The sequence below is a fragment of the Podarcis raffonei genome, chromosome 10 (genome assembly GCF_027172205.1).
Source record: "Podarcis raffonei isolate rPodRaf1 chromosome 10, rPodRaf1.pri, whole genome shotgun sequence".
Taxonomy (NCBI): domain Eukaryota; kingdom Metazoa; phylum Chordata; class Lepidosauria; order Squamata; family Lacertidae; genus Podarcis; species Podarcis raffonei.
Window position 1 is genome coordinate 65,163,650 of NC_070611.1, and position 11,731 is coordinate 65,175,380.

Here is an 11,731-nt window from a genome sequence, read left to right on the forward strand (position 1 = left end):
CAAGCCAGGCTTAGGGACATGTGTTGATAGAATCATAGAATCATAGAGTTGGAAGAGACCACAAGGGCCATCGAGTCCAACCCCCTGCCAAGCAGGAAACACCATCAGAGCACTCCTGACATATGGTTGTCAAGCCTTTGCTTAAAGACCTCCAAAGAAGGAGACTCCACCACACTCCTTGGCAGCAAATTCCACGGTCGAACAGCTCTTACTGTCAGGAAGTTCTTCCTAATGTTTAGGTGGAATCTTCTTTCTTGTAGTTTGGATCCATTGCTCCGTGTCCGCTTCTCTGGAGCAGCAGAAAACAACCTTTCTCCCTCCTCTATGTGACATCCTTTTATATATTTGAACATGGCTATCATATCACCCCTTAACCTCCTCTTCTCCAGGCTAAACATGCCCAGCTCCCTTAGCCGTTCCTCATAAGGCATCGTTTCCAGGCCTTTGACCATTTTGGTTGCCCTCCTCTGGACACGTTCCAGTTTGTCAGTGTCCTTCTTGAACTGTGGTGCCCAGAACTGGACACAGTACTCCAGGTGAGGTCTGACCAGAGCAGAATACAGTGGCACTATTACTTCCCTTGCAGAGCAGAAACGGCAGAGCAGATCGCAGGCAAATTACCCACCGTGTTAACCCAGAAATCAGAAATGAGGATTTTTCTTTAACTGGGGTCTCCTAGACATTCTGCAGTTCTCCAGGCAAGTGTGCAAAAAATATAGTGCCATTATACAGTTAAGCCACAAGATGGTACTGGACTTAGTTGTACCTGAGAGCTGAGGGATTTCTAAATTGTGGTGGCCCTTTGTTTGGTTTGACAGATTATGGTCCTCAGGTTAAGCAGCTGTCTGGTCCTAGCTCAGCTTAAATGATGAACCTTCAGAAATGAGAGCAGCGAGAGCCTTGAAGTTATATTATTATTATTAATTATTATTATTATTGCTGTTGTTATTTAGTCATTTAGTCGTGTCTGACTCTTCGTGACGCCATGGACCAGAGCACACCAGGCACTCCTGTCTTCCACTGCCTCCCGCAGTTTGGTCAAACTCATGCTGGTAGCTTCGAGAACACTGTCCAACCATCTCGTCCTCTGTTGTCCCCTTCTCCTTGTGCCCTCCATCTTTCCCAGGGAGTCTTCTCTTCTCATGAGGTGGCCAAAGTATTGGAGCCTCAGCTTCAGGATCTGTTCTTCCAGTGAGCACTCAGGGCTGATTTCCTTCAGAATGGATAGGTTTGATCTTCTTGCAGTCCACGGGACTCTCAAGAGTCTCTTCCAGCACCATAATTCAAAAGCATCAATTCTTCGGCGATCAGCCTTCTTTATGGTCCAGCTCTCACTTCCATACATCACTACTGGGGAAACCATAGCTTTAACTATATGGGCCTTTGTTGGCAAGGTGATATCTCTGCTTTTTAAGATGCTGTCTAGGTTTGTCATTGCATTTGTGATCCCTTCATGGATCACTGCCTTGCTGTGGCGAAGGGGCTTGAATAACTCAGAGAAGCTATGAGCTATGCCATGCAGGGCCACCCAAGATGGACAGGTCATAGTGGAGAGTTTTGACCAAACGTGATCCACCTGGAGCAGGAACCGGCAAGCCACTCCAGTATCCCTGACAAGAAAACTCCATTATTACTACAGTGGTACCTCGGGTTACATGCGCTTCAGGTTACATACGCTTCAGGTTACAGACTCCGCTAACCCAGAAATAGTGCTTCAGGTTAAGAACTTTGCTTCAGGATAAGAACAGAAATCGTGCTCTGGTGGCGCGGCAGCAGCAGGAGGCCCCATTAGCTAAAGTGATGCTTCAGGTTAAGAACAGTTTCAGGTTAAGTACGGACCTCCAGAACAAATTAAGTACTTAACCCGAGGTACCACTGTACTACTATTTATTAGATTTCTATACCACCCTTCATCCGAGGATCACAGGATCCAGGGATCAATCTCTACAGCACAGCTGGCACTGCAACATTCCATCAATTTGACTTTTCCCACAAAGGCACACTCCTTCCTCGACTCCTGAGACAGACGGATGCCAATCAAAGCAACCTCCATTGCACACTCGACTTTCATTCTACTGGAAGCTTTTTCCTTTTTAAAAAAGGAAGTCCAGTCAGCTCAGAGCTGAATGAGAGCTGGAAAATCTGGTTATCTTGGGAGCACTTGGTCATGTGACTTCAGCATGCACACTTAAAGATAACCTGGTTGGCAAGGAACCAGAATCCTGCAGCCTGACGTCACATAATTCCGGTACTCATGTTTGCTGTTCATGACATGTACGAAACAGCAGAGCAGATCGCAGGCAAATTACCCACCGTGTTAACCCAGAAATCACAAATGAGGATTTTTCTTTAACTGGGGTCTCCTAGACATTCTGCAGTTCTCCAGGCAAGTGTGCAAAAAATGAATATAGTGTGCATTAAAATGCATATATTTGTGGAAGTAACATACAAAAATGATCATATTAAGGAAAATTGCTGCACAAAAATAGTCAAGTGAGGCAAAACTGCATGCAGACATGGGTACATTGTGATAATTTTGCACTATAAATACTGGTGTGTTTTCATGTGGAAATGTGGAGAACTATACCCAAGAATGGAAAAAATCAAATATTGAAAGAAAGTAAAAATGACAAATTTGCCCATCCCTAATCCCAGGTAAGCGGTGCGTAGGACTGCAGTCTTACAGCACAATCCTACACATGCTTACTCAAAACTAAATATAATTAAATTCTATTGGGTTTACTCCCTAGAAAATGGTATTAGGATTTAGCCTTAAGCATCTGCTCAATTATCCAATGAAAATCAGTGGGCCTTAAAAGTGCTTAATTTTTGGTGGGGGGGGGGTTACATATTGTTCCACAACCATCACATGGCTCACGCATAAATTAGTGGATTTACATTTCCCATAAATTTGTCTAAACCTCTTTCAAAATCTATCGAAGTTGGTGGCCGTTACTACACCTTGTGGGAGTAAATTTAATAAATAGCACAATCAGCAATCTGTTCTCCCCATCCAACGCTACCCCCCCCCAAAAAAAAATAAGAAGAGATGATGATGACATGGAAGTGTGAAACGGGCTGAAATCCTGTCCTGATTTTTCCAACAACCAGCTGCCTTGGAAGACCTAGGTGAAATCTAGAACACACACACACACACACACACACACACATTGTGAAAATGCTTTTTTAAAAGACTTTTGAAAAATATATTGAGTTTGCCATAGCTCTCCATCGCTATCTAGTGTCACATCTGTATAATACACTTGAAACATTTTATTTGCAGCTGTGTAGCTCCCAAATTCTGTTATTAAAGGCGGGGGTGCTTCTACTTTCTCCATACACAATTTTATACACCTCTAATATGTCTCCTCTTACTTGCCTTTTCTCCAGACTAAAAATCCCAAAATGATGTAAGGTTTCTGTTATGTACTGAGCTGAACAATGGGATTCAGAATGCAGCAGCCTGATTGGTCCACAGGAGCCACCCAATCCAGCTCCAGGTGGAAGGGAATCCGCAACCTGATTGGCCTACAGGAGAATCCTGGAATTAGCCAATCACGTGGGGCCCATTGTGTAAATAATGTATATAAAGCAGACATTCTGGGGGAACTTCCATTCCTCCTCACCAATATGAGCTGAATAAAGAGCATGAGATCCACTCTCGACTCCGAGTATATTTCAGTTTCTTCACAAGGAAGTTGCTCAACCCCTTGATCATTTCGCTTGTTTTTTCTGAACGGTTTTTAGCTCTGCAAGACGCTTTTCCAAGTGAGGCGGCCAGAACTGTACACAGCCATGCCACAGATTTATATAACAGCATTGTGATATTGGCAGTTTTATTTTCAATCCCTCTCCTACGGATCCCGAACAGGGATTCTGATGTACCCTGGGTGAACACCTTCTTCATGCTTTCTGTCCACCGAGCACAGGGACTTAGTTCTGCATAAACAGGGCTGTGATTGCATGATACGCAAGTTTTCTTACATCACACACACTCTGTCTCTGGTTTTCGTGGTTAAAAGGCAAAATTCAGATTGCTCTGAAACCAGAAAAAAAAGGAAAGAACAAACACACGGTCCATATGAAACTCGTTGGAAAAATGAGGGGTTTTCGCAACACTTATTAAAAGTCAAACCTCAAAACTTTCCAGCTTTGGTACACTGAAAGCATTTTTCCGCATGACTTCTGCTACTTTTGTAAATGAAGCTTAAGTTGCCTAATGACTGGGATGTGAATTTTCCCTGGTGACCTTAGAGCACTTACTAATGTTCTGGTTGAGTTTTGAATGGTTGCTAGATTTCCTGATCAGAGTTCTTATGCATTTAACGACAGGTGTGAGAAGCATTAATCTGCATGGTAAAGTGGAGGGGGGAAGAAATGACACAAAAGTAGATCATGAGGTCAAACTCTGAGCGCCTTCTGGCGGTTCCCTCCCTGCGAGAAGTGACCCGCCCTGTCGAATGCCCTCCCATCAGATGTCAAGGAAATGAACAACTATCTGACTTTTAGAAGACATCTGAAGGCAGCCCTGTTTAGGGAAATTTTTAATGTTTGATCTTTTATCGTGTTTTTAATATTCTGTTGGGAGCTGCCCAGAGCGGCTGGCCAGATGGGCGGGGTATAAATACAGTGGTACCTCTGGTTAAGAACTTAATTCATTCCAGAGGTCTGTTCTTAACCTGAAACTGTTCTTAACCTGAGGCACCACTTTAGCTAATGGGGCCTCCCACTGCCGCCGCACTGCCGCCGCACGATTTCTGTTCTCATCCTGAAGCAAAGTTCTTAACCAGAGGTACTATTTCTGGGTTTGTGGAGTCTGGAACCTGAAGCGTCTGTAACCTGAAGCGTTTGTAACCCGAGGTACCGCTGTAATAATTTTTTATTACTATTACTACTACTACTACTACTATTGGTAGATATTCAGGGGGAGTGTGGAAAGTTTCAGGAGTAAACAGGCTAGCAGAGAAAGGGTTAAGCACCCTCCCCATTCCCTTCTCTTAAAAAAAAGGCCCTCCCAAAATTTATCAGGCTAGGACAACATGCGTAGGCTAAGACTACATACATGCATTTTAATATTTACTTTGGTGCCCATAAAATATATTTTACTGAATTTGAGAGTTACAGAGCGAAGCAGGATGTCTCCACCCTCCTTGAAGAGCACAGTTATGGGATGCCCTACAACGGTTTCTGAAGGGTATTGTGTGAGCCAAAGCCTCAACGGCCAAGGTCGCATTCCTCCGGCAATATTTATAGCAGCGTTTCTGTATCGCTGGTCACAGGAATGTTAAGCACCTAAAATGTGCATACAGGAAAACAAGGGCAGATGCTGTCATGAGGCAGGAGGTGGCTTGTGCCGGTTGCTTGAAGTTGTGCATGATGGCGGTTTAGAGGTCGAGATGCAGGAAGGAGGCAAGGTCAGAGAGAAACCAGGGCCCAGCACCATGGAGTGGGTCCGCTTGCAGCAGCGATGCAGTATATCGGCAGGCCAGGTTCTGAAAAGTTATGGAGGAGACAATAGGAGATTGTAGAAAGACCTACACTGGCTCCCAGTACGTTTCCGAGCACAATTCAAAGTATTGGTGCTGACCTTTAAAGCCCTAAACGGCCTCGGTCCAGTATACCTGAAGGAGCGTCTCCACCTCCATCATTCTGCCCAGACACTGAGGTCCAGCGCCGAGGGCCTTCTGGCGGTTCCCTCACTGCGAGAAGCCAAGTTACAGGGAACCAGGCAGAGGGCCTTCTTGGTAGTGGCACCCGCCCTGTGGAACACGCTTCCACCAAATGTCAAAGAGAAGAACAACTACCAGACTTTTAGAAGACATCTGAAGGCAGCCCTGTTTAGGGAAGCTTTTAAGGTTTAATAGGTTATTGTATTTTAGTGTTCTGTTGGAAGCCGCCCAGAGTGGCTGGGGAAACCCTGCCAGATGGGCGGGGTATAAATAATAAATTTTATTATTATTATTATTATTATTATTATTATTATTATTATTATTATTCTAATAAAACCCTCAAGCCTCACCCATAGACTCCCCCAGATTTTAGCCATAACATAAACTCATAGCTTTCTAGGTAGTTGAGGCTGGAGCAACAAAAAAGTTGAATGCACTTAGGGCACCTTATGCAGTTCAGAAGCTGGAAGAGCTTAAGAACGTAAGAAGGACCCGCTGGATCAGGGCCACAGCCAATCTCATCCAACCTCTGGTTCTCAAGATGTTTGTGGAAAGCCTGCAAGCAGGACCTCAATGCCGCAGCACTCCCGCAACAACTGGCTCTGCAATCTGTGTGCGGAGGTCCTGGACTGCCCAGCCGACAAGACCCCCTTCTTGGACTTACTCATGTGGTCCAAAGGAAAGCAGAGCAAGACGTTTGGCGCCAGCATGGCTGCAGGAGTTGCGGGAAGGAGACAGACAAGGAGCCATTCAACCATCTTAGGGACTCCACTCTGGATTTGTGTAGGGTTTACTTCTTGACTAGGGATGTGGGTGGTGCTGTGTGTTAAACCACAGAGCCTAGGGCTTGCCGATCAGAAGGTCGGCGGTTCAAATCCCCGCGACGGGGTGAGCTCCCGTTGCTCGGCCCCTGCTCCTGCTAACCTAGCAGTTCGAAAGCACGTCAAAGTGCAAGTAGATAAATAGGTACCACTCCGGCAGGAAGGTAAACAGCATTTCCGTGCGCTGCCCTGCTTCGCCAGAAGCGGCTTAGTCATGCTGGCCACATGACCCAGAAGCTGTACGCCGGCTCCCTCGGCCAGTAAAGCGAGATGAGCACCGCAACCCGAATCGGCCACGACTAGACCTAATGGTCAGGGGTCCCTTTACCTTTACTTCTTGACTACCCTGGTTTATCTCCCTTTAAGTTTTTGTTTTCTTGGGACCTCATTGCACTCAGTGGGGATTCATGTTTGCCCATCAGCTTGTTTTGGAAATGTCTCGTTCCTTTTGTAAATGATCAGCCGGACCGATTTCTGTTTTTCCAACAACAACAAAGGACATGGTGGAGGCAGGGAGATGAAAGGTTCTGGTGGTGCTGATGTGATGTCAAGGTGAGCGTTTTGAAACTGGGCCAGGTCAGTAGCTGTAGAAAGCATATTGCCCTCTGCCACTCATTGGCTGCTATTGGGGAAACAGTTCGCGTAGAATAACCTATGTGACTTTTAACCTAGATTTGGTTTCTGTCCCTTTCTAGGGATGGACAGATCTGTCTGGTGCACTTCTCTCGGCTTATCAGTTTCCCAGTCTTAAATCCAGTTCTCCGCATTTCTGCAAGTGTTTGCCATTAAAAAAAAAATTCTCTGCAGATTTCACCAGCATTTTAGAGTGAATTTCTCTTGTAAACACTTTTTTTTTTGTATGGAGTTTGATAGCTGTACACATTTTTTTTTGCAAAGCAATTTTCTCTAATATAATGCATTTTGTGTGCTGTTTTCACTAATATATTCATTTTTATGCACACTTTCCCTTAGCAGATGCCTTTTTTTCAAACATCCCGGAGTGTTTGTGTCTGGTTGGAACGTGCCGCACATATTTAAACTGTGGAACTCCCCCGTAAAAGGATGGCCACCCATTTGGATTGCTTTAGAAGAGGACCAGACAAATTCACAGAGGATGAGACTATCAGTCACAATATCTATGTTCTGCTCCCACTGTCAGAGGCAGTTTTGGCATCCTTCTGTCTCAGGAAGATGTTCCCAACCCTGCACTCAGCTCTCATCTGTCCAACAGTCAAGAAGGCAGTTTCTGAATGCGCTGTAGAGGGAAATGAGGGGTATGTGGAGCTCATCAGCCTGGGATGGTAGCCCATCTAAAAGAAGGAAAACTCTGGTCCTCAACCTCCGCTGCCTGACAAGTTATTTTGCAATTAAAGGCATCCCTCCATTTAGTCTCCCCTGTTGAACCTGCTGTTCCAAATTTCAGCGATCAGCCTGTTCTTTTTCCCTTTTGCAATGTTTGTTGAATTGACGTTGTACAACATCATCTGGTGACGGTTATCTGGGGCACCGCGCGACCTTTATACACACTGAACCATGAGTAAATAACACCATCGCAGGTGGAAGCTGGGGCAAAATGGGAGACTGAAACAGCTACTTCTTTTGGGGATGTAGAAAGCACCAACGTTTTTAGCAACAAGTCTTGGAACAACAAGGCAAGCAAATTACTGGGAATGAGATTCCGAGAAACCCAACAAACACACTTTTGAATTACAGTGGTACCTCGGGTTAAGTACTTAATTTGTTCCGGAGGTTCGTTCTTAACCTGAAACTGTACTTAACCTGAAGCACCACTTTAGCTAATGGGGGCTCCTGCTGCCGCTGCGCCGCTGGAGCACGATTTCTGTTCTCATCCTGAAGCAAAGTTCTTAATCTGAAGCACTATTTCTGGGTTAGCGGAGTCTGTAACCTGAAGCGTATGTAACCTGAAGCATATGTAACCTGAGGTACCACTGTATTTGGAAGGATGTGGAAATCGTCCCCAATCTCCTAATGGCATCTCAAACATTGACCTCAAAATATTAAGGGGGGGGGAAGTCCCCAGCTTCTGTCACAATATGAGATGACAAGGTGATGATACGTTAACATGCTGTGCTTGTGATAAACGACAATGCAAGAGAACAAATTTGTGAAAAGTGGGCTATTTTTTACTTCATTTTGGTAGGAGAAATTTGAAGATTGGAGTCATTAAAGATTGGATGTAATACTGATTCTGGCAACTTCCTTTCTTTTTATAATATGTGTTGGTTTTTTGGTTCTTAACTCGTCCTCCTGATAAGAGCTTATCAAGGACTTTGTGTCAAGAGCATGGACTACAGGCAAGACCAGGTGGGCTAAAAAGATGGTCTAATCTCGAGGTCAGAACTGGGTATCAGGTGGTTGGAGTTGGAGTTCAATGCCTATTTGTTGTCTTGTCATGCCCTGTTTCTTGGCAGGGCATCTCACTTTCCACCCAGAGAGAACCTCTGCACCTTGAATGTTCTTTACCGCCCACTCCTGTTCACTCTAAGCTCCCCTGCACTTTTGTTTACAATTTCCCACAGGTGCCCAGCCATAACCACAGTTACCCTGGGAAGCTGCTATTGTGATGCGTCAGGATGGCTGTCCTTGCCTCACATGCATCACAAAGCATCTGGCACATAAATCATGAAAAGTCCGGTTCAGGACACAGGACAAAGGGGAGCAGGGGGGGAGGGACAGAGAGAGAGAGAGAGGAAGGAGGAAAAAAAGAGGTAGGTTTGTTGTGCTCCATAAACTAGCCCAAACAACTGAACTGGAGTTAGGAGACCCTCAGATGTTGCTGGCTGGGGCTGATTGAAGTTACAGTTCCACAACATCTGGAAGGTTGTCTGTATGGGCTAAATCTGCCCCTCAGATACAGATGTTGTCTAAGTTAGGAAATGTGTCCCTCCATGTTTCCACCAGGCATATGACTAGCCCCTGTGAGATTAGATGGGCCACTGAGCTGATCCCAACAGGCCCTTCTTATATTCTTATGACGTTGCTGGACTCTAGCTCCCATCATCCCTGACCATGGACCATGTTAGCGTGGGTTGATGGGCTTCTGCTAGTGGCCTTTGTGTTCCTTTTTTTCTGCTGGTGGGCTTCCCAAAGGCATCTCATTGGCCACTGAGAGAACAGAATGATGGACGAGAGCCTGGCCTTTAATTCAGAATGCGGCAGCTAGACTGGGAGCGGCTGCCAGGAACGTATAACACTGGTCCCAAAGGAGCTACATTAGCTCCCAGTACGTTTCCGAGCCGGTTGTCTTTGTCCACGGAGTTTTCTTGGCAGGGATACTGGAGTGGCTTGCCGGTTCCTGCTCCAGGTGGATCACGTTTGGTCAAAACTCTCCACTATGACCTGTCCATCTTGGGTGGCCCTGCACAGCTCATAGCTTCTCTCAGTTATTCAAGCCCTTTGCCACGACAAGGCAGTGATCCATGAAGGGGAAGGCAGTGATCCATGAAGGGGTAGCATAGTATAGTTAAAGCTATGGTTTTCCCAGTAGTGATGTATGGAAGTGAGAGCTGGACCATAAAGAAGGCCGAAGAATTGATGCTTTTGAATTATGGTGTTGGAGGAGACTCTTGAGAGTCCCATGGACTGCAAGAAGATCAAACCTCTCCATTCTGAATGAAATCAGCCCTGAGTGTTCACTGGATGGACAGATCCTGAAGCTGAGGCTCCAATACTTTGGCCACCTTATGAGAAGAGAAGACTCCCTGGAAAAGACCCTGATGTTGGGAAAGATTGAGGGCACAAGGAGAAGGGGGTGACAGATGGTTGGATAGTGTTCGCAAAGCTACCAGCATGAGTTTGACCAAACTGCAGGAGGCAGTGGAAGACAGGAGTGCCTGGCGTGCTCTGATCCATGGGGTAACGAAGAGTCGGACACGACTAAACACTAAACAACGACAAGCTTCCGAGCACAATTCAAAGTGTTGGTGCTGACCTTTAAAGTCCTAAACGGCCTTGGTCCAGTATACCTGAAAGAGCATTACCACCCCCATTGTTCCGCCCAGACACTGAGGTCCAGCTCCGAGGGTCTTCTGCCAGTTCCCTCACAGTGAGAAGTGAGGTTACAGGGAACAAGGCAGAGGGCCTTCTCGGCAGTGTTGCCCGCCCTGTGGAATGCCCTCCTATTAGATGTCAAGGAGATAAACAACTCTTTGACTTTTATAAGACATTTGAAGGCAGCCCTGTATAGGGAAGTTGTTAATGTTTGATGTTTTATTGTGTTTTTAATAATTAGTTGAGTGGCTGGGGGAACCCTATCAGATGGGTGGCATCTCCCGGTATGCTCCACAGAGGACCTTACAGTCCATAAATAGCAACACCCTAGAGGTCCCAGGCCCTAAGGAAGTTAGATTGGCTTCAACCAGAGCCAGGGCCTATTCAACTCTGGCTCCGGCTTGGTGGAACGCTCTGTCTCATGAGACCGGGTCCCTGCGGGATCTGATTTCTTTCCGCAGGGCCTGTAAGACAGAGTTATTCCGCCTGGCCTTTGGCTTAGAATCAATTTGATTCACTCCCCCTCTTTCTTTTTTCCTTTCTCCTCCTGTGAAGTGGCTGCATTTTAATGTTTTAATGTTGTATTTTAATCTTGTTTTTTAAGTTGTATTTTAATCAACTTGTTTTTATTATTGGTTGTTAGCCGTCCTGAGCCTGGTCTTGGCTGGGGAGGGCGGGGTATAAATAAAAATAATAAAAAATATTATATTATAATAATATATTATTATTATTAAAATATTAGTAGTAGTAGTAGTAGTCTTAAAACAAGATACTGAATTAGACAGACTACCGTATTTTTCGCTCTATAAGATGCACCAGACCACAAGACGCACCTAGTTTTTGGAGGAGGAAAACAAGAAAAAAAAAAATTCTGAATCTCAGAAGCCAGAACAGCAAGAGGGATCGCTGCGCAGTGAAAGCAGCAATCCCTCTTGCTGTTCTGGCTTCTGGGATAGCTGCGCAGCCGGCATTTGCTCCATAAGATGCACACACATTTCCCCTTACTTTTTAGGAGGGAAAAAGTGAGTCTTATAGAGCAAAAAATACGGTATATTGCTAAGGCCACTTCTAGTGATTCTTATACTTTGCCTAGGATTATTCATAAGAAACATTCAGCTTGGCTTGTTTTCTCCTAATTTGGACCAATACCCAAGTGAAACCTGGCTAGCAGAATAGGTTGATAGCAGTGTAGCACTGCTAGGAATTCCACCACAAGTGGGGTCACCAAGC